Genomic DNA, 20,472 nt, shown 5'->3' with positions numbered 1-20,472 from the left:
GAGGTCATGTCCGATTTAAGCCTGTGATCGCAATATTGTTTCGACGAGCCAATAAAGATCACTTCTTTAGGTTACTTCAGTGGAATAACGGTTTGAACGTCCGACTCGAAGTCAGGTGGCCTGGGATCAAACCCGTGTCGGGTTGTAGCAAAGACTGCTACCTGAGCATTGAGAGGATAGTCCAGGAAGTCAGGAATAGTTGGTATTGTGTCCCTTTATGTCAAAGATGATGACAGAACGTTTAGTAACTCTAGACTAGTGACGTTTAATAATTTGCAACTGCAATTTATTTTTACCAAATTCTGCTTAAGGAAAGGTGCTAGTGGGCATGTAATTTGCTACTATTTAAGCATTTACATGAACATAGTATGGAGTAAATACAACTGGAGTGGCGTCACGATTCCCACTTCAACATCAACATCATCATAGAGAGGAGGTGAATCAAACACCAGATTGTACCTACCAAAGTATTTGTATTCGATATACAATGCTGCTTGGATGGATTTTGAAGTAAAATGTTACAAGTAAACCAAACGCCTGTGAGTCAGTCATACCACTGTATTCGTTCTAGTGTTTGAAAGCGTCTCGAAATCTGGTACCGAAACAATAGCCCTGTGATAGGGCTAACACAATTTAGTCTGTGGGCGTGTGGGCGTAATTAACTGAATGGTTAAATTTAAGAGAAACGCTAGACTGCTTAAAATGGGTGCAGCGTGGTTTGTCAACTCACAGGGGATATTTCCAAATAATCGTTATAGTTGGATATGTACTCAGCGAAGCTTTAAAGTTACGATAGGCGAGTGTCAGTTCTAAAAATTGCTCCGGCATTTCACTGACGACAAGATCAACTGATCATATCAATATCGTTTTTACACAAAATCAGTTTTATATAACTGCACGAATGTTAATTCCCTTGATCGTATAAAGTGGCAGTTTAATCAGTTCCTATTGCCTACTCCGTTACATAAATTAGGGCTATAGAATTATTTTAATGGTAACACACATCGAAATGCATAAGATTCTCGCAACGAGTGGTCCTTCTATCATTATATCAGAGGGATATTTTGTTTTCTCCCGGAAGTCAACGAGCCCTTTCGCTGTTTCTCCCGGGATTTTAAGTCATGAGGAATGCCAAGTATCTTCAGTTGTATTGCTTTCTCGGCTCTGTCGTGTTTTTTCTACCAATAAACATAGCCTTCGTCAAATCAGTGATATAATATTTTTAGGTTGCAATAAAAGATCGCGAATAAGCTAGCAGTTAGCTAAAATGTAAATTTTGAGTAATTGTTTGCTTTCTGTATATTGTATAAGTATCGCTTTTTCTTGTGATCATGAACGTAAATCATCTTTTTATTTTGGTTGACGAGGTGTCTAAAAATTCATAATTATTACTTAGATATCAGTTACCAGAAATCCTTAAGCATGTTAATCATTGTTAAGCTGAACACATCTGATGCTATCTGAAGAGCACATAAAGGATTCTCTGTTTTGGCTCGTGTCTAGCTGATGTCGTCGTGACATTCATAACGACATTTGTGAACTGATCTGTATTAGATTCATGCAGGAGTCGGCTATCCATTTTATCACTGTACAAAATTACACCTTCCGTGTTAAAAAAAAATATATTTTTACACAGTCAGCCGGATGTAAATCTGATATTGGTCGCGCGTATTGACAGCTGTGCCAACATAGATTCACGCCTCTGCTAATAGTGATGCTCCACACTGGGCCTTTACCAAGCATGGAAACGAGTAATATCAGGTCGCGAGGAACCTGTGCAAATTTGACCTTTCAAAGGGAGGATATTGTGCATTAGCTAGCTGGTTGACATTGAAATATGCATAGTTCCCCACTACTAATGTCCATAACCGACTGGTATTATATTGTCTGTTATTCGTGTATGTATGGACTCAGAGACTGAGCGGCGTATGTGTGCTTTAGACTTGACCAGGATGGCTTGATTCCATTTTTCGCCACATAGGCCGTTTTAACAGAAGCCTTTAACCAGATAACGGTACTTTTTGTGACAAAGTTCTTATAATGAACACACCGATCAATACAAATGTCAGACTGGAATGGCTTTAAATGATTAACGGGGCCGCAAGGATTCTACAATCCGACAATGAGTGCATATAGGGCCTACATGGTCATTTACCACCGACTCTTCAAATATTGCCGTAAAAGAGAGAGAAGGAAAACCATTCCCGCACATTGCCGATAAGGAAACAAAACAGACCCGTGAAAGCGGTTAGCAGGTGAAGTACTTTTGGCCGATGGCAGTGGATTGATTTTCCTGACTTGACCAGCAGGAGCTTCGACAACATTGGCTTCAGTACTACATGGTTCATCGCTTGCCTCCGTTCCTGTTCATTTGTCGCAATTAACTTTCCAGATGAACGCCACAAATGCCATCATTGGATTTATTTTCAGGCTACTCGCCGTCTGAAAGGCCTTCTGGAAAATGTCAAAATGTACCTCAGAGATTTTGCCCTAGATTTCCGGTTGGCTGACAGATTATTACATCCCCAGCGTTAACCACACGAGGCTCAGCTGCTAAAAAGGGAATTAAGCCGCACGTCATTTTCTGTCAATGGGGTGACAAAGTTTTGCGACAAGTGTTAGTCTATATGATTAAAATATACATCCAGACAGACCTATTAGATAACTGTTATTTTATCAATAATTTCATAAGCCTATATGGAATGAAAAAGTCTTTATACAACCGCTATTTCTCACTTGTGTTAATTGGCGGTACCGTGAATGATTCATTTTGCATGTAGTTAAAAGTTTTGTATGTTATTTCATTTTGACAGTAATATGACGACCCCATTCATTTTTCATTATCTCGAGACCAAATCAAATAAAAGTTTGTCAGTTTAAATATGCTCTGGAACTCTATAGCAAACAAGCTCTATGGCATTTCCGAACCAATTTATATAGATTAAGAGTCGTTCTTTCACAACCAGCGAAGGACATTTTGTCCTCCCCCCCCCATTTACACCCCCCCCACTACTCTCGCCCGCCAGACCCAAAATACCCAGATATATATTTATTTAGTAAGCATCATTAAAATGAAAGGCAGTCTGAAACTGTTCAAAAACAGTCAGCATCATACTGCAAATGTACTAAAGTTTTCAAATGTAAACAGATTTGTGAAATGATTCTGAAAGTCCAAGTGATATTTTACTATCACAAGTGTAACTGGAGTCGGCGTTTACAATTCTAACCTTTTCACTCAATTTGGTTTTGATTTGTAACGTTCAGACTATCAAAACAGGAACGATGAAGTAGTAATATAACTATAACAGTCCACCAATGAAAATCATTGGTAGCTATATTACATGTCGTCAGGTTGGAGTCCCATCAAAGAGTTTGCAGGATATTCCTTCACAGATGAGAATGATTACTTTTCAACATCGTTATTTTAATAAGGTCTATTTGGAATGAAGCCTTTGTGTTAAACACACCAAGCATGACAAACAAGGACGAATCCTTCTGTTTGCAAGACGCCATTTGACGCTTAAAACTTCTTTAGATGAAGTAGAGAGAGTCTGATTCAAGGTTGTCTATAAATACACCGTTGGGTCAGTTTCGATATGATAAACATGGGAACTGAATCCAGGCGAGATGCATCCTTTAGATAAAAAGAACAATCCCATCCCACAAAAATATAACGCGAAATGACGCTGGAATGCATTGGAATTTTGTTGACATGCAATAATAATAATAATAATGATACTGTAATCCAGACATAGAATAAGATTGTAGGTAAATATCAGAAGACAGGAAAGAGTAAAATACACTGCAGAGTATGACTGGTTAGATTCAATTGGGCAGTTATGATATTACATTAATGAGATCTACACACATGGGCAAGGTCAGAGGGATTAGCAGCCGTTGACGTTTAAAATGATATAAACAGAAAAATTGTGAAACAGACCAGCGAATTACGAGACATCTATAGTGTAAACCTTTCAACAAATTTAAACTTGGACAGGTATCTATTGCGTAAACAATTCATCAGATTTAATCTTGAACAGGTGTTTGTTGTGTAAACACATCAGGTTTAAACTTGGACAGGTATCTATTGCGTAAACTATTGTTATTGAGTTATTGAGTAAACTATTCACCAGGTATAAGATTTGACATGTAACTGTACTACTTATCAACTATAAACTTTGCCAGGTGTCTTTTCTCTAAATTGTTCACCAAGAATATACCTTGACAGGTACCTATTTTGTGAATTGTGTATACGGTTGACTGTTTATCGCAATATCTGCATCAACTGTACCCAGTATTTACACTGTTCACCAGCTATGACCGTGGGCGGATGCTAATAGAGTTAACTACCCATCAGGTATAACCAAAGACAGGTGTTGATACCGCTTACCTTCCAACAGGTATGACCTGTACAGGTGTTTACACATAAGACTCTTAAAGTAGCGAGATGTCACCTAAAGGTGAGTTAACTGGCCTCATATTCGCCTCATAAATGTCACCAAATACAAGCTATCAACCAACATAGTATATATATATATATATATATATATATATATATATATATATATATATATATATATATATATATATATATATATATATCATCGAAAAGCTCACCTGTTCAGGTGTGACTTACCTGTTCGTCTCAATCTGAAACTCATTACAACGGTACTAGTGCTGTAATGTCCAATTTAGGATATAAACCTGAGTGAGATACTTTAAGACAGCGTCTGGAATCACCCCTGGTACGCTGAGTCCAGGCGTCCCTTGTTGTCAATCGTGACTGCAGCCAGTGACAGGTAATTAAGTGGCCAACCTTCTTCCTATGGATGCTGACTGACGCTGACTGGCTTTCCAGAGCGGAGGGTCTCCAATATAAGAGCCTGTATCGATCAGGGCAGCCTATTAACTGTCTACGACACACCAGAGCGGATTTACCCTCGTTTCACTGTATAGTCGACACGGCTATCAATATGGTCGCCAGTGCCCAACAGAGGCCAAATCCCTAATGGTTCGTTGGAGAAACAGGATACAGAATAATATTCTCCTATACGACAAATTGCAAATGCCCCCCCCCCTTCCTCCTCCCACCCCTTTCCGCACTAGAGAGAATTCGTTTACAGATGAGGACATAGAAGAAAAATATGTGAAATTTACACGAACAACGATGACATTGTAACCAATTTATTGATAACCTGCGCTAGCTAGTTGACAATTACTTTATTGTGATCAGCTCAGCAATTTACCTGGTCCGAAGAACACATATTGCATAAGGTAACGTCACTGATTCATCTCGCTATTCAGATATCATACCTAAACACCATAATTTACCACATGATGCTGACTATAAGAGGCAGTCTACACATTTGTGAGAGTTTTGGGGACATTTTCACCGTAAGAGTGAGTGAGTGAGTGCTTGGGGTTTAACGTCGTACTCAACAATTTTTCAGTCATATGACGACGAAGGAATCCTTAGGGTGCATGTACGTGTAATGTGCCTCCATGTAGCAGGACGGATTTATCTAGTGCTGCTTCACTGAGACGACTTACCGAAGGCAAGTAAGCCGCCCCGGCCCAGCCATTATACTGATACGGGTCAACCAGTCGTTGCACTATCCCCTTCATGCTGAACGCCAGGCGGGGAAGTTACAACTTCCTCTTTTAAAGTCTTAGGTGTGACTCGATCAAGGATCTATCCTGGATTTACCGGTCCCGATTCACCGTAAGAATGTAGGGTTCTGTGCTAGAATTCAACAGAACACAGAAGATCTTGCTGCGTTTTTAAGCATTTATATTCGTGACTGTTCATAAGATCGCTATTATGTATTATTGCGTTATAAAGAATGCGCAAATTAGCATTCTAGAAAACAAGAGATAATTATTATTTTTTGATTGGAATTTAAAATGTTCAAAGATATTACTAAAATGGCTGTATATTTAGGTCATGAACTGTCAGGTATACGAGACCATTATGACTTAAAGCCACAGTCCAATCATTCGCTGCCAGTTAATATAGGTGAGGTGACAATAATGTTTTATCGAATTCCTAAATAAGTGGCCAAGTACTTAACAAATTACTGCTATAAGGGATGGAACACAATCCTGTGATGGATGAAACTTAATAGGGGTTAAATGCTTGAATTGACGTTTTATGTTCGTCCTTTGCTAGAAATGACTTTCACTGATTCTGAATAACCGAGCACAGTCACCTCCGGTATATTAAGTGGTGGAGAAATGTTATTATATATACATGTATGTTTGCCACAAATAATCTCTGACAGTTCAGAATAGTAAACATACCCTAGGCCTCGTCAAACTAGTACGCTCTTGCCGGAAGACATTCAGCTGCTTGCCAAGCTTAAGGAAAATAATATCGATAGTCTCGGCGGTATGTGTGTTCCAATAATATCACAAATTGAAAATATAAAAAAAGGTTAGACATATTATAATATCTCTGCTTGAAAAGGCTCCACATTTAGGTAGACTGTCAGTATGAAATGGGTGAACCAACTAAATTTAAATGGGTGAGTCATTTGAACGCTTTATCATTCTTTGGACTGGTATAGCTGTAGGCAAATAATTGCGACCGATTGCGTCAGCGGGTAACAGGTGCGCTGTATATTATGAAATGCTACCACCTACGGCCCCACGCAGCTGCGTAACAAATAAAGCAGTATTATCAATAGCTAACGGAAGTGCCGACGTTTAACACGCTAGACGTGTTCTACACGAGACATATTGGCGACCGAAGTTTTTAATATTTGATTGGTGCTTAACGCCGTATTCAAGTGATTTGTATTTATTTATGTATTATACGACTGGAGAGGATCTATGCCTCGAAACTGATACTCGTATACCAGCCATCAACCAATAAGGACCTTCCAGGTCAATAATTGCAAAGCCAATTCCCAAAAACGACGTATCACACAAACCACCAAATAACTAAGAAAGTATATAAAGTACGAAAATAAGACGGACTAGAGAAAATAAAGAGTAGCAGTCAACAGTTTTGAAAGATGTTGGAAAGATTCAAGTTATGTTCTTGGCGGCTGAGTGAAATCAGCATTCAAATCGTACTAACGTGCGCTGGACAAAAGCATTTGTAGCTGTGACAAGCGGCTACATAAGTACGTGTTCATGTATGTCTGTGTGTCAGTCATTTGGTTGGTCGGTCACATTTTCCGCATTCTGTCTCTTTAGATGAGTCATACATTGAACGAGAAGCTTTAATACACAACAAAGTTCTGTTCAGCATGTTTTGGCTGATGCAAAATTGCGCTTGTGCGATAACTTTTTTTATCTTGTCTTAAAGTAAGTCATCTGCACCGCCAGGTACCTGATAAAGCTACAGACTTAAAGCTGCAGCTGCACCAGCCAGTGATTGGGTCATATAGGTTACACATGCGCACATGAGTCCATGATTTGACGTAGAATGTCCATGCTAGTTAACGGCTGGTATACGATTGTCTGTTTCGACGCATAGATTAATGATACATCATAAACGTTTGATGAAGATTTTGTGGCCATTTGAGACGTCTAACCTTCAATGTAGTTTTCCTTTGTCTTTAACACAGCGTTAAAGCTTAATAAAAAATATATAGTTGAACATTTAGGAAAGTAATATGTTTTAGTTCATGAGGTTCTGCTATTTTACTGCAGCCTTAAAACTGACCACCCAGTATTCATATTTAGCGCTAATCAACCTCCCCCCACCACTCCACCTCACTATCCAGCTGCTTCCGGTAGACTTAATTCTTCAACCGCCATTTTATTCGACCAAGCTTCCAATAATGAAGGGTTGCTGTGTAAAAGAAGAGGTAAAACAGCATCAAAGGCGCAGTGGTAACGTGGATATCAAAGGGCAATACTTGACCCTGTCCAAACTGCGACTTATCGATTATTGATCATATAGATAAACTAAGAACCGACACAGGAATCGAAACTTACTCGACAAAGGGACGTTTGCCAAGTATAAAGCCCTACGCCGTTAGATGTTTGCTACTTTGTTACTCTGGTACATGTGCTCCCCTTGGTTTAGCTCTAATCAATTCATCGTATTCGAATCCAGCATTAAAAGCTTTCTGTGAAGTATATATCTTACCGAGGGCAGTATCGGTCTTGGCACTACACTCTCTTTTCATGATTTTGTACAGATCTGCAGACATTTGTTTCTGGTCGTTTTACCAATCAGCCGATAATAGTTCGATACGGTCATGAACCGGTCACCTCTTCAATCTAATCACTGATGACCGGAAGCGGTAGGCCGGTCCATTTGTGACGACATTCAGTGCTTAAATGGCCAAATAACTGACCTGTAAGCCACTTGATAGATCACTGATTCCACCAACATGGCTGTCGAGCTTCCATCAGGAACTTGAGAAAACAGATATCCCTTATTGATTTGCAATTTTAGGTGCCTGCTTCACTTTTCTATACTCCAACATAAACTGTTAAAAATGAGTTAAAAAATAATATGCGAAAACCTTTGCCCTTTATGAATTTTCAGTTACGTGTCTGTTACGCTTTGCTACAACCTAGCGTAAATTGTTCATGTTCATAGAAGTCAGGTTTTCTCTTACGTATAAGTGAAATATTCTTGAATATAGATCAAAACACCAAACAAATAAATAAATAACATTGAAATTAACGATAAATTAGAATTCCTTCTTGTCGTTGCCAATACATCCGATCTCTAAGACTATAGCGTCAAAACAGATTTAGGACAAATTCGTCAGCATCTGATTGTCTGTTTCGATGGCCTTGGTTCTTTGCTTCTCTGCTTCTCCACCAAGTCATACAGCCAAACGATTAGAGAAAGGGTGCGGGTTGGAAATTTTAAGTCTTAAGAAGATTCTTCCCACCTAAATGTACGAGAAAACAAAAGTTGCGGTGATAGACAAGATGTTTTTTGAAGTCACACAAAAATGTGAATAAACCCTGGCAGGCACATCTCATGTATATTTGAACCCCATCCCGGTATCTTCTCAGCCACCTTTTTTATCCATGGTTTATCAATTACACACGCGTAAGTCAATCATTTCAAAATTCTCTTAAATACAAAGATCCACTTGAAGTGATTTACTTTTTCGTGTGTAATTTACATACCAGGATCACTGACAAACAATCATTCATCCATTTGTATCAATGTTATATGGATATGAATATAGTAAGTCCTTAAACGTTCTGTCATTTAGTAATATTCTTGAAGACTTCAATGATTGCGCCCTATCTGCCTTATGCGGTACACCATTTTGTCAGACGCATATTAATGCGGGCCTTACTTATCGCCGGTATTCTGATGAAGGACTTGTTACTGTTTAATGTTACGGTATATTGGAAGTTTTTAATTCCTTATTACATTCTGGAGCTCAAATAGGGCTTAAGGAGTTATCAAGTGTGCCGCTCTTGACTTATCACTTTGCCTTGACTGCCATGTTTTTACACAGAATGACTGATAATTCCTTATCGTCTTAGGCACTTTACCTCAACAGCTGTAAATGTCAGTCGTAAGACCGTACAAGTTTATCCTTCCATTCAAGATGAAAAAATGTCCACTTACATTCGATAAGCTACGCTGATCACGAGCACTTGGAGGCAATTTGGTAGTTTTCATGTCAAGATTTTGTAGCCACCAGTACCGGCATACATCGTAGGGTTGTTACATGACCAGGCTTTATAAAAAATCTTTCACTCGTTCACCTACATTTAACTATGAGGTATAAAACTATGCCATTTCGTTAGCATATACAATTCTGGGAAACGTTGGCGATTGATATTAGCTTTCCTGAGCACAGTAGAATGTCCAAATTGCAAATCCTAGCTCTACCAATACTTTTCACGTAAAACTGTCATAAATCACTTTTCTTCAGGCTTGGCTAGTTTGTTAGTTTAGACTTCTTCGGCGGAAAAAAATCCTTTGATGTAGTTCTTCAATCTTTTCGCATGTTTGCAACGTATTTATTCAAGCATATTTTGAGGGCATTATTCGACGTAGACTGGTAAAATTATATCCTTTTTTGTAATGCCCTGAAAGTGGGCAATCCGACCAACGTAATTTTGTTTTCAAAATCAAATAATACATAAATTGCACTGAAACTTTCTCTTTCATATGTGAAAATGTAGAAAATTAGGGTATGTGAAGAAATGCACATGTAGGTATTACGGTTTAGTCACTTGACGTTAGTTAAGAATTATTCAGACAATAAACCTTAAACAATCCTTACAGTAAAAGAAACCTCTGTTAAGCTTAAAAAAGGGAATCTGTTACAGGAGAATTCCGAGAATTCCCTCAAAATCATTACAGTGTAAATATCTGTAAGATCAAAGAATTTCTAGAAGATTCACTGACTGTATGATTGATGTGTTATAGCATGCTATCAACATCCGTCTGCTGAAAATAACACAGCTGTGTCAGTAGACAACCATAAAAATGCCCGCGAGCTTACAAAAATGGATAAGATCAGAGAGTAAATACAGGACTGTAAAGACACGGTAATGTCAGTTTTGTGTTCCTTGCACAGTAGTTAAGGTAATTATTGAAGTAGACTGTCGTTTAATGTCAAGTTAGGGACAGGAATGTCATAAAGCGCAAGACACAACATGCAAACTAAGTAATTTGCTGCGGTGTTTGCATATCATTTGTCAAACAAAATCTATCATTTACGCGACAGTCATGGTTTATAACTGCCAGTATCATTTCGGACTAACATTAAATGCGGACACGTTTTCCGGAGCTCTGGGCATACACATCAGGGATCGACGTTTCACTACCGCCTTTTCCCGGAAATGTATTGGCACAGACTCTGAAGAATTTACCCTTGTTCCTGAGTTTTGGACAAGCTGGAGAACAATCACCTGGGTTTGTTATTCAGCTAGACAGTCAAATTACGGGTCATTCAAGAGATCCTGAGATCTTTTAGTGTGAAGCGCTTAGAGACACAAAAAAACAAAACGTTGACTTTGAGAGAGATTGTTCAAAAAACAGCCAAATTATCGGATTATTTAGTAAAATCAACAGCCGGAAACAAAAATGTTCTGTGATCACAAGGTAAGTAAGAACAATATTATCGACGCATGATGTTGTGTCATAGGTAATGAGGGGCCTTTTCCTCAAAGCCATTTCCGACTTCGTAAGTGGTAGGGTCTGACAGCAACGTGCGGATAGCCGTGGTTTTTTCCCTCGTATAAATGAAATATTCTTGAGTACAGCGTTAAACACTAATCAAATAAATAAATAAATAAATTTCCGACTTAAGTCTTATTTCTCGGTTTTAGAAATCAAAATTTTTTCACTTCATCAATATTATGTTAAGACAAATGTGTCCACATTTCAACTTCCAGTACCAAAAAGTAAGCATTGTGATTAGGTTTTAAACTCTGATTTAAGTCAAAAATGGCTTTATGGTATCTGCCCCAAGCATCAAAACTTGTTTGTTAATCGTGTATTTTCTTTCTTTTTCATGTGACATTTCTTTGCTCCTTTAGATTCTTTAGAAACAGCGTGGAATAAAGCTTAACCAGTCAACAGGAATTGAATCAATTTCCACATTCTGAACCATGGCTTTATGTAAAATGTCATTAATCATGTACTAGTATGTGTCTGTAGAGCTTTGAATGCAACTGTTCATATGTCCAACGAGGGTTGTAAAGCTCAACACGGCGCATAGAAATGCACATCCCCTAGCGCCAGGTTAAGACGCCGAGTGCCAGGTATTCTGGGACCGGTTCCACAAAGTCATTTCTCATTTTTTTTTCAAAATCTGAAATACGATATTAAAGCTTATTATTAGGTTTTAGAAATTAATAATATGTCCACCTAAGCAATGCTATCTTAAGACAAATGTGTCCAAATTTGTACTTTCAGAACCAAAAATTAAGCATTTTTAAGAGGTTTTAAATGTTGACTTTGTGGAACCCTCCCTGGACAGTCTTATCATATTTCCTCACAATTATTCTCAACGTTAAGAAGTTACAGAAGTATTAAAACGATTCCGATGGATTATAAGTCAGAGCACAGGAGCCACTTCGTCCATATGTACTCACAATGAAAGCAATGTATTCAAGGAAAACGTATTTGACAATCGCCCTTTCATTATCTTTGCTCTTGTAAATCAAACCCAGTACACAATATTACTTATACTTTTCAACATTTCAAGTCTACTTCTATTTGAATTCTTCTTCCTCGCTAGAATGTTTATAACTGCACATGTGTGCTACAGTAATTGTCAAGCTATTCTAAGATCTGGTTTGTGGATATGTAAAGCGCCTAAGCATTATAATCTGTATTTTATTTATTTTCTGATGAGGTCTGCTTCGCCCGGTTTCCTTCCACCATAATATTTGCCGCCGTCGTATATAAAATACTCTTCAGTACGGCGTAAAACACCAATGAAATAAATAAATAAATAAATTTTCTGATGAATTAAATTTACAGCCCTATTCCTATTTTTCTGTACATCTGGAATGTATTTCTACCTGTAAGTCATCTATTTAGTTCATCGCCTGAGTGGGTACATACATTAAAGCTAGATAAATAAGGGCCCATATGTAAGATAAACGAATACTTATTTTGTTTTATTTATTTGATTGCTCTTTAACGACATTTTCAAGAATTTTCCAGTTACACGATGGCGATCGGTAATATGTGTGGAGGGAATTTGGAGAGCAAAAGAATCTCAACTTCCAGGGGAGCAGAAATTGATATTGAAGAGCTGCCAAGGACAAATGGATATAGATTAATCGAACTCTCCTCATAATCCGCAGTTATCTAATCGATTATTGAGCTGATAAATCAACCCGGAATGGACACAAGTTATGAAAATCGAAATAGAAAGTAAATCAATCACAAGATGTGGTCAAGATATATTTGATCAACTGAAATTGAAGAAGGAAGTGCGGCGGTCGGAGGGTGAGGGAGATTGGGTTGTAACGGCGCTTTCTTGGCGTGAAAGAGAGCCTCACTTCAGCTGATATTAGATAGTCATTTTTTGTGTCGATATAACAGTCCAGTATTGTATAATAGAAGCCTTTACATTGGGGTTCAATGTACTGTGTGTGCAGCACGGTCTTCCATAGAGCATGTACCTCGTGTTTTATTCTCAGATCTTCTTTTGTCTCCGGGTATACGGTAGTATTGATGATGACTCATTACCAATCAACAGACCTGCGATATTCAGATATGGTTTGTAAGCCATCCCTTGTATAGCACAATGCAAAATTTACATAGCATGGTTAAGATACTGAACATACAGTACTTCGATTGCGAAGCTATGGATGCGGTGATTGCACATGGTATGGTAAATATACGCATATGTTGAGAACACGAAATAGCGCCAATGCAAATCTTTTTGCTCTGCCTTCAAAGTTCTGCGTAACATACCAAATTCACAAGAAATACCGAAAGTAAATTATTAATGCAGGAATTAATCATTTTTCAGCTTAACGTTTCAAACGATAATCTTTGGATTCTAACACGCAACATTTTTCGTCAGTGACGTAAAGTTATCAGAGAAAAAAGATGACAATTTTGATAACGAACAACAATTCTGCTTTAAGAAAAAACAAAAACCAAGGAAGAATAACTGGCTTACAAAAGATAAAAAAGAAAACATAGCAGAAAATTGCCTGGAAAGTTAATTTGCTAGTAATGCTTAGCTTGGTTTCCGTCACGTGATACTGATGCTCTGCTTGCGTGACGAAAACACATATATGGGTGAGTATAAAACCCGGTCATATGACGATGAAGTCCTTAGGGTGCATGTATGTGTAATGTGCCTCCTTGTTGCAGGACGGATTTCCACCGCTCTTTTATCTAGTAGGGCTTCACTGAGACGACTTACCGAAGGCAAGTAAGCCGCCCCGCCCGAGCCATTATACTGATACGGGTGAACCAGTCGCTGCACTATTAATGCTGAACGCCAAGCGAGGAAGCTACACCTTCCTCTTTTAAGGTCTTACGTGTGACCCTACCCTGTGTTTGTTGGTCGAGGTCAAGCTATTTACAAAAAGTTTCACGAAGATAGCAGTTGTCTTGAACAGAGAAAAAGAAATAAAAACGACACAGACATAAAAAGAAACGGCTGAATGCACCTTTCTGAAAATGGCTGGTTTTTGAATGTTACATAATGTGGCAAAATGTGATGATGGAAAGTCTGTGGACAATACAATAGCTCCGCATTAATTAAGACTAAACATAATTTGTTTATTCTTTGGGGAGGGGAGGTAAATAGTTGTTAATTAGACAACACTAAACCAAAACTTCTGTGTAACAAACCAGCTTCTAGAAAGCTGACAGAGTATAACATGACATCATTTGGGCTCTTCCCGTGGAATAAACGCTAATCAAGAGATGCAAGTTCAACCTCGGCCCTTGACAGGAAATAGGTGGATTCCCCAGCCCTCACTGTTCATGTAGCCTTGAGAACAATAAACAGTCGACAGCTCTCTTATAGCCGTTGAAACAATCTTACGTTTCTTGCGGATCTCTTGTGTTGCACAAGTATGATCAACATTCCAGTACATCCAACATGGTAAAGTCAGTCAGTAACGTGCCAATTGTCAGAAGGTTACTCCCGTCGCTCTAGTTTCCGCGCTATAAAACTGACCACCATCGTATAAGTGTGAAAAAAAATTACGTATGTTTTAGGTTGAACAACAATCAGATAAATAAATACTTGACATAGTTGCTGAGGTGCAATCTGATCTTGAGTACGGCGTAAACCACCATTCAAATAATCAAATAAACAAATTAATTAAATTTTGCTAGAGCGGGATTCGAACGTGTGACCGTATTACACGCTCAATGCAACTGTACCTAGCGAGATGTACGATGCAATTGATGTCAGGTTGCTTATAGTTATGTTTCCCCAAACCACTCTCCAAACAAGAATATATTACTTGTATTTAAGCTAATGTCAGCCTTTGTTAAGGGGCGAATTGTTACTGGGTAGGACTCATTGATCATCTTAGAGATTGGGATCGGGATTGGTTTCTCTGCTGTCCAGTTTACGATCGTTAACATAACAAATCAACAGGGTTGTTTGAATAATAATAAGTAATCCTTTCACGGCATCCTAATAAAATACCCACTTTGAGTTCACCGACTTCCGTCTTAATTAATCTTACATACAAACGACCAACAAACCAACTCTCTGCGAGATACTGAGCAGAAAAAGGAACTGGAATTTGATTGATTACATTTAATATATGTGAGTACATTATAGATGTGGATTACATTGCCTGGCTGGACGCCGTCCACGAACTGACGGGTATATGCCAAGTTCCAATCGATTTTTGCCTCGTACCTTGAGCATGTAACCTTACATTTCGACGATCTAACCTTCCTTTTGTTGTATCATATAGAGATATGCAAATAGTACTCACGCATAAAGATATACTTACTCTCCTCCTGGGGCTCTCTTGTCCAAATCAATGTTCTTCTGTGAAATATGGTCAGTAAATCGATAGAAAACGCCTTCAGTGGATTCGTGAATGGGAGATGTGACCACCAATATAAGCCTTGCTTCGTGGAATCGCCAATACCATAACACAACTGTCTTCGGCGTATGCCACCCGAAAATAACCCTTTTAAGGCAAGTGCGAATGAAACAAGTTGGGAAATTTTTCGCTGATCGATATTGATTATATGTCGGACTGTTCAAAGACTTCCTCGGATGGTTTCGCAATTTTGATCAGTGGCTCGATTCTTTTGAAAAAACCCACTGATATGTTGAAATAATTTGGTTATATAGACCAGCCAGCAATTCACACTAGTTTTGGATTCTGGGTTAGCCGAAGTCTACAGTCCGAGATTACGCCAGGCTGAATCCTGATTTCAGCTGTGGCTTGCCATTTACACCCAGAGCTTTCGCAAGTTTCGCAAGACCTTTTCTTTGACTTAATATGCATCAGCACGATAGAACGCTACATTACCCGTGGCCTGATTATGCTGCCAATACCGCCAATGTCCCTTTACAAATGGATCACCCGAAGTACGCCTCCAAGGCAGAAGTAAAACAACCGTAATGGCAAACCTGGTTTGCTGAAAGGCTTGCCCGTTGTTTACATGTTTCCTTTTTCACATAGACTGATCTTTTCCCCAAAGAACAGTCACAAGATAATTTCCTCACTGGCTGTTCTCACAAGTTAATCTCCAGTAACCTCTTCCGGTTGGTCATGCCAGTAATCACTCACGCATTGGTAAACCATCCACGACTTTCGGGGGCTTTTGTCTTGGAAGCGTCCGTAATAAAGGGTCTGTCGGGTCATTCGTTTTGGCCCAACGATCAATAACGCCGTGGGAACGCCCGAAACTCTCACGAACACCGATTTACTCTTTTTATACACACGGACAACAGATGACCACAAGATGGACGAGGTCCAACTTAAGACGAGGTGGGTAACTTGACCGTTGTCAAACGCATTGAGTTTAAGAGCACTTACCAGGGACCACTAATTAATCAATGCCGGTATGTGATCACTGTGCGCTCCGTTACTGACATAAATTATTACAGTGTCAGCAAGACAAGAACTAGACTGGAGAAGAGACTAGACTATACTAGAACTGGAGCGGGATTTGCCTTGTTGGTAAGGTACGCAACCTCTTCCTGTAGGCTCACAAACTGATGGGTTAATGGCGACCCTTGGACAGTGAATTTCTAGATCACCCAACCCTCATTATTCGTGAAGCCTTTGTGATAAAATGCGATCAGTGCCGCTCGCATGTCTAACGATCTTTGAAGGCCACTTGTGTGCCGCCAATATGAAGCGTTGGCATGTGATTCAAATGTGGGGGAATATTACCTCATCGGTTTACCAAAATGTCGGTGATTGCATTTCGGTCGCCTCCATCCATCAAAAATTCTTGAATATTACGTTGAACAAAAATCAACAATGAAGACATCGTTTGAAACACAAACAGCATAACTGACTACTCAAAAAAGATTTTAAAAATCTGGATTACAATCTGCTCCTGTACATGGTACATAGTTCCGGTGCAAATGTGCTTATGAATAACATAGTCGTCTCCTCAATATTAGACTATAAAAATAAGAAAATTGATACCATTATATTCAGATTAATCTGGCATCTGACTATCCATAAATCGACTCGTAGCTACTTTAAATCATTTGCATTGCGGTCTTCCTGTCCACAAATATCAAATTCTTCGCTGAGCTATCCACATTCAGACTGATACAAAACATCAATAGGAAAATCAATATTTTATTGTAGCAGACAAGTTTATGTTTTGTATTCTATTACCGTATTATGGTTCTTCCCTGTGTTGCCTAGAATTTGGGGTTTGATATTTAGCTTTTTTATTTGGGGATAAAGTTTTTGGCACCAGCCCATAACTGGAATCGATATGAGTAATGATGTCATGTAAGGGGAAAATAGCCTTAGCTAAGTTGAGCCGCGATGTGGGTTGATTTAAACCAGTATCTGTGAATCATTTGTCACGTTATCACCGGTAGTTTGCCTTCTCTGGAGGTTTATAACTAGCATTTACACGCTCCGGAAATTCCGACTATCCTTACCTGACAACATCCGGTTTTCATCGGGCGAGCCCCTAAAACGAATAACGTCATCCGGGTTGGCATCCGTAAACAAAGTCATGTTTCATATTGGATCCGCGAAAAGGTCAAAACATCCCTGTTGCCTATCCAAACTGCTGTATGTCATCAAAACAGCTTAACGTTATGATTCACAGATGACATGGCACTGGCTGTACCCGGTCAACCGGTATATTACTAATAGCGTAGCAGTATTTTCATTGAAGAGCTATCGAACAGGTTGACGAAAATATTGTTTTATTAACCAGTGAAGATGATGAAATAGATCTGTCCGAACTGTCAATCTAGAAAACGCAGTTGAAAAGCCATAAATAGTTATTGTTACAAATAGGTCAACGGGATGCCCCATTGGTGACAAAGGTTCAATCTTTCTGTGACGTCATGACGCCACAACTGCTTTCACCGGGAATGGTATGAAAAGTGACGTTGTCACGAGAAGGGGTGGGGGGACATCGGGTGTTTAGGGTCAGTCCATTAAATGGGCAACCTATACAAATCATGTTTGAATCCTATATGTGCAAAACTGTAAAACTCACCAGATACGTATTGGACGGAGAACTGTCCTAACAAAACCAATGACGCATTGCTTATTGTAAGGCATTTAGTCCAAACTGGCCGATCGGGTCATGTTTATTCAAAAGGAAGGAAATGAATTTAAACAAACTATTTTATTGTTAGTTTCAAATTAAATATAATGCATCGTATAAGGAAGGGAAATAAAGTCGTTATGCTTACATCCAGACAGGTATTAGAGAAAAAATTGGAACTGACTAATCCTTGGCTCACAAATATCGTCAGTATCACAATTGGAGAAAATTGCTGTAAACCATCGGCTTTTGGCAAGTTTAACACAAGTTTAACTGGTGGAGCAGGCTCAGTTTGTGTGTCGTATATTGGTGGAAGGTATAAGGTTTGTGCAGGGAATTGTATCACAGATGGAGACGAGCGCTTCCGTCAAGGTGTTGAAACAAACATCTTTGAAGCCAAGGGAACCTCGGGTCTGCGTCCGATAACTGAGTATGCCTGTTGAAAATGTCTTTTTAAACTAAGTTCAACTGGAATAATGCAGAACAGATGTGGAAATATATAAAAAAATTCTCCATTAGTGAGTTATCTACAGTGATTTCTAGCTCAACGTGCAATGACCAAAATCGATATCCTTCAAAATGTCACTGCCCTTCGGTTTTAACAACTGACTAGTTTTATTGCACATCATAACGTTCTAAACAACCTGAAGCCATTTACTCTAAAAAAAATAATCTGAATTTGATCTACGAGACTCTTTAAAAGAGGGCCAAGTTTCTCAACATCAACAAACTGGCTACACTGTTTACCGCAGGTCATTCACCCTACGTATCCACCGGTTTCCTTACGGATCACTACTGTTCAAGTGACGTGTACCATGTGTTCAAGTGACGTATACCAAGCGTTAATTTCTGTACAAGTAGGTAAAAACTGGCTACTTCATTCACTGGGATTTGAAGTCGGATCTCTACGCCCGTGCTCCAGCTATCTACCACCTGAGCTATTAGACATTTCTCGTTGCCTACTGCTAGTATAAACACCAGAAAGCTGGTCCCGTCACACCCTTCTGTGAAAGCCAGGTACGGCCATAATCATACCATCGCACTAGCTTTTCTCGGTACTGACACTTTTCAACGACACCACACCCCGTCGAGAATAACGCCCTCTGTCCTAGCTATTTAAAACAATTAAAGATAAACATGTTTCCATTTTAAGTATAGCGGATTAAATTTTACAAGCTCTGCTGGTCAAGAGAAAATTGTAACATTCTTTTAAGCTAACCTAAGTTAATTTATTGGGTACCTTTAAACTCGTTACCCTATGCTGTTTTTTCGCGGCACCATGTGTAATTGATAACATGTTAAAACTTCATCGTTTTACAAGCCTATACATGTGCGTCGCATACGTATTGTAGCGATTTGTTGTTATATATATATCTTCTTAACGATACAGATATCCCAGTTCCAAATCACACCATTTACTACAGGGGAAAGCACAATATTGGTAGCGTGAATCACCCAGTGTCGAACTCTGGAACAAATATCTGTATACTGCTGGAGACGTTCGCTACTATGGATTCTTTTGAATGTCAGCTCGGTCAGTCCGTGCCATTCAGTAGTATGTTTGGGAAAACCACTAGTTAGCTCTGAACTTCGAATAACCAAGAAAAGTCCGAATTTTAAGTTTCGACAAACAGCAGCAACAGTTTTATTAAAATAGAGTGACAGGAGTATGTTGATATATATATATAGGTAAAAGTGCCAGTGCTGTGTACAAGCACAACATCTGTACTTCAGATGGTTCAGATAACTGTGTTAGGGATATCTCAGGGAGGTATTAAACCTAGTACTGCTGTGATAGTGGTATGTCCTACTGGTGTCATATAGACAATATGTCAGCCATGTGGTGGGGACATTATCCGTAAATAATACTTTCAGGTCTTCTCTGGAGTAACAGTTCCAGAATTGGTCCAGTAATAACTTGGGAAAACGAGTTTCAAATTCTGGGACTCGGTGTCTCACTGTGCCGAAACTGGGAATCCCAGTCCCACAATTGCTCAAGGGCACTTATGCACAAATTCTCCCAGTATAAATGTTTCAGCTCATACTTGGGAATTATAAAATTTTGGTCCAGAAAATCCCAGTCACAAACTATTGAGATATACTGTCTCAATCATGGTTGGGAATATCAGTCTCACAGCCTGGAAAAGTCAGTCCCACAGCCTGGGAACACTTGTGTCACAATTTGGAACTAGCAGTACCACTGTCTCTAGGTATGCTCTAAAGCTGAAATCCCACTTCAGTGCTGACAACTTATCTAGCTACCACTTCACACTGCTTATATACATGTAAAATACCTGCCTTAGAAAGCTAACTAG

Source organism: Liolophura sinensis, chromosome 5 (genome assembly GCF_032854445.1).
Source record: "Liolophura sinensis isolate JHLJ2023 chromosome 5, CUHK_Ljap_v2, whole genome shotgun sequence".
In the NCBI taxonomy this organism is placed as follows: Eukaryota; Metazoa; Mollusca; class Polyplacophora; order Chitonida; family Chitonidae; genus Liolophura; species Liolophura sinensis.
Note: the sequence above shows the minus strand (reverse complement) of the source record.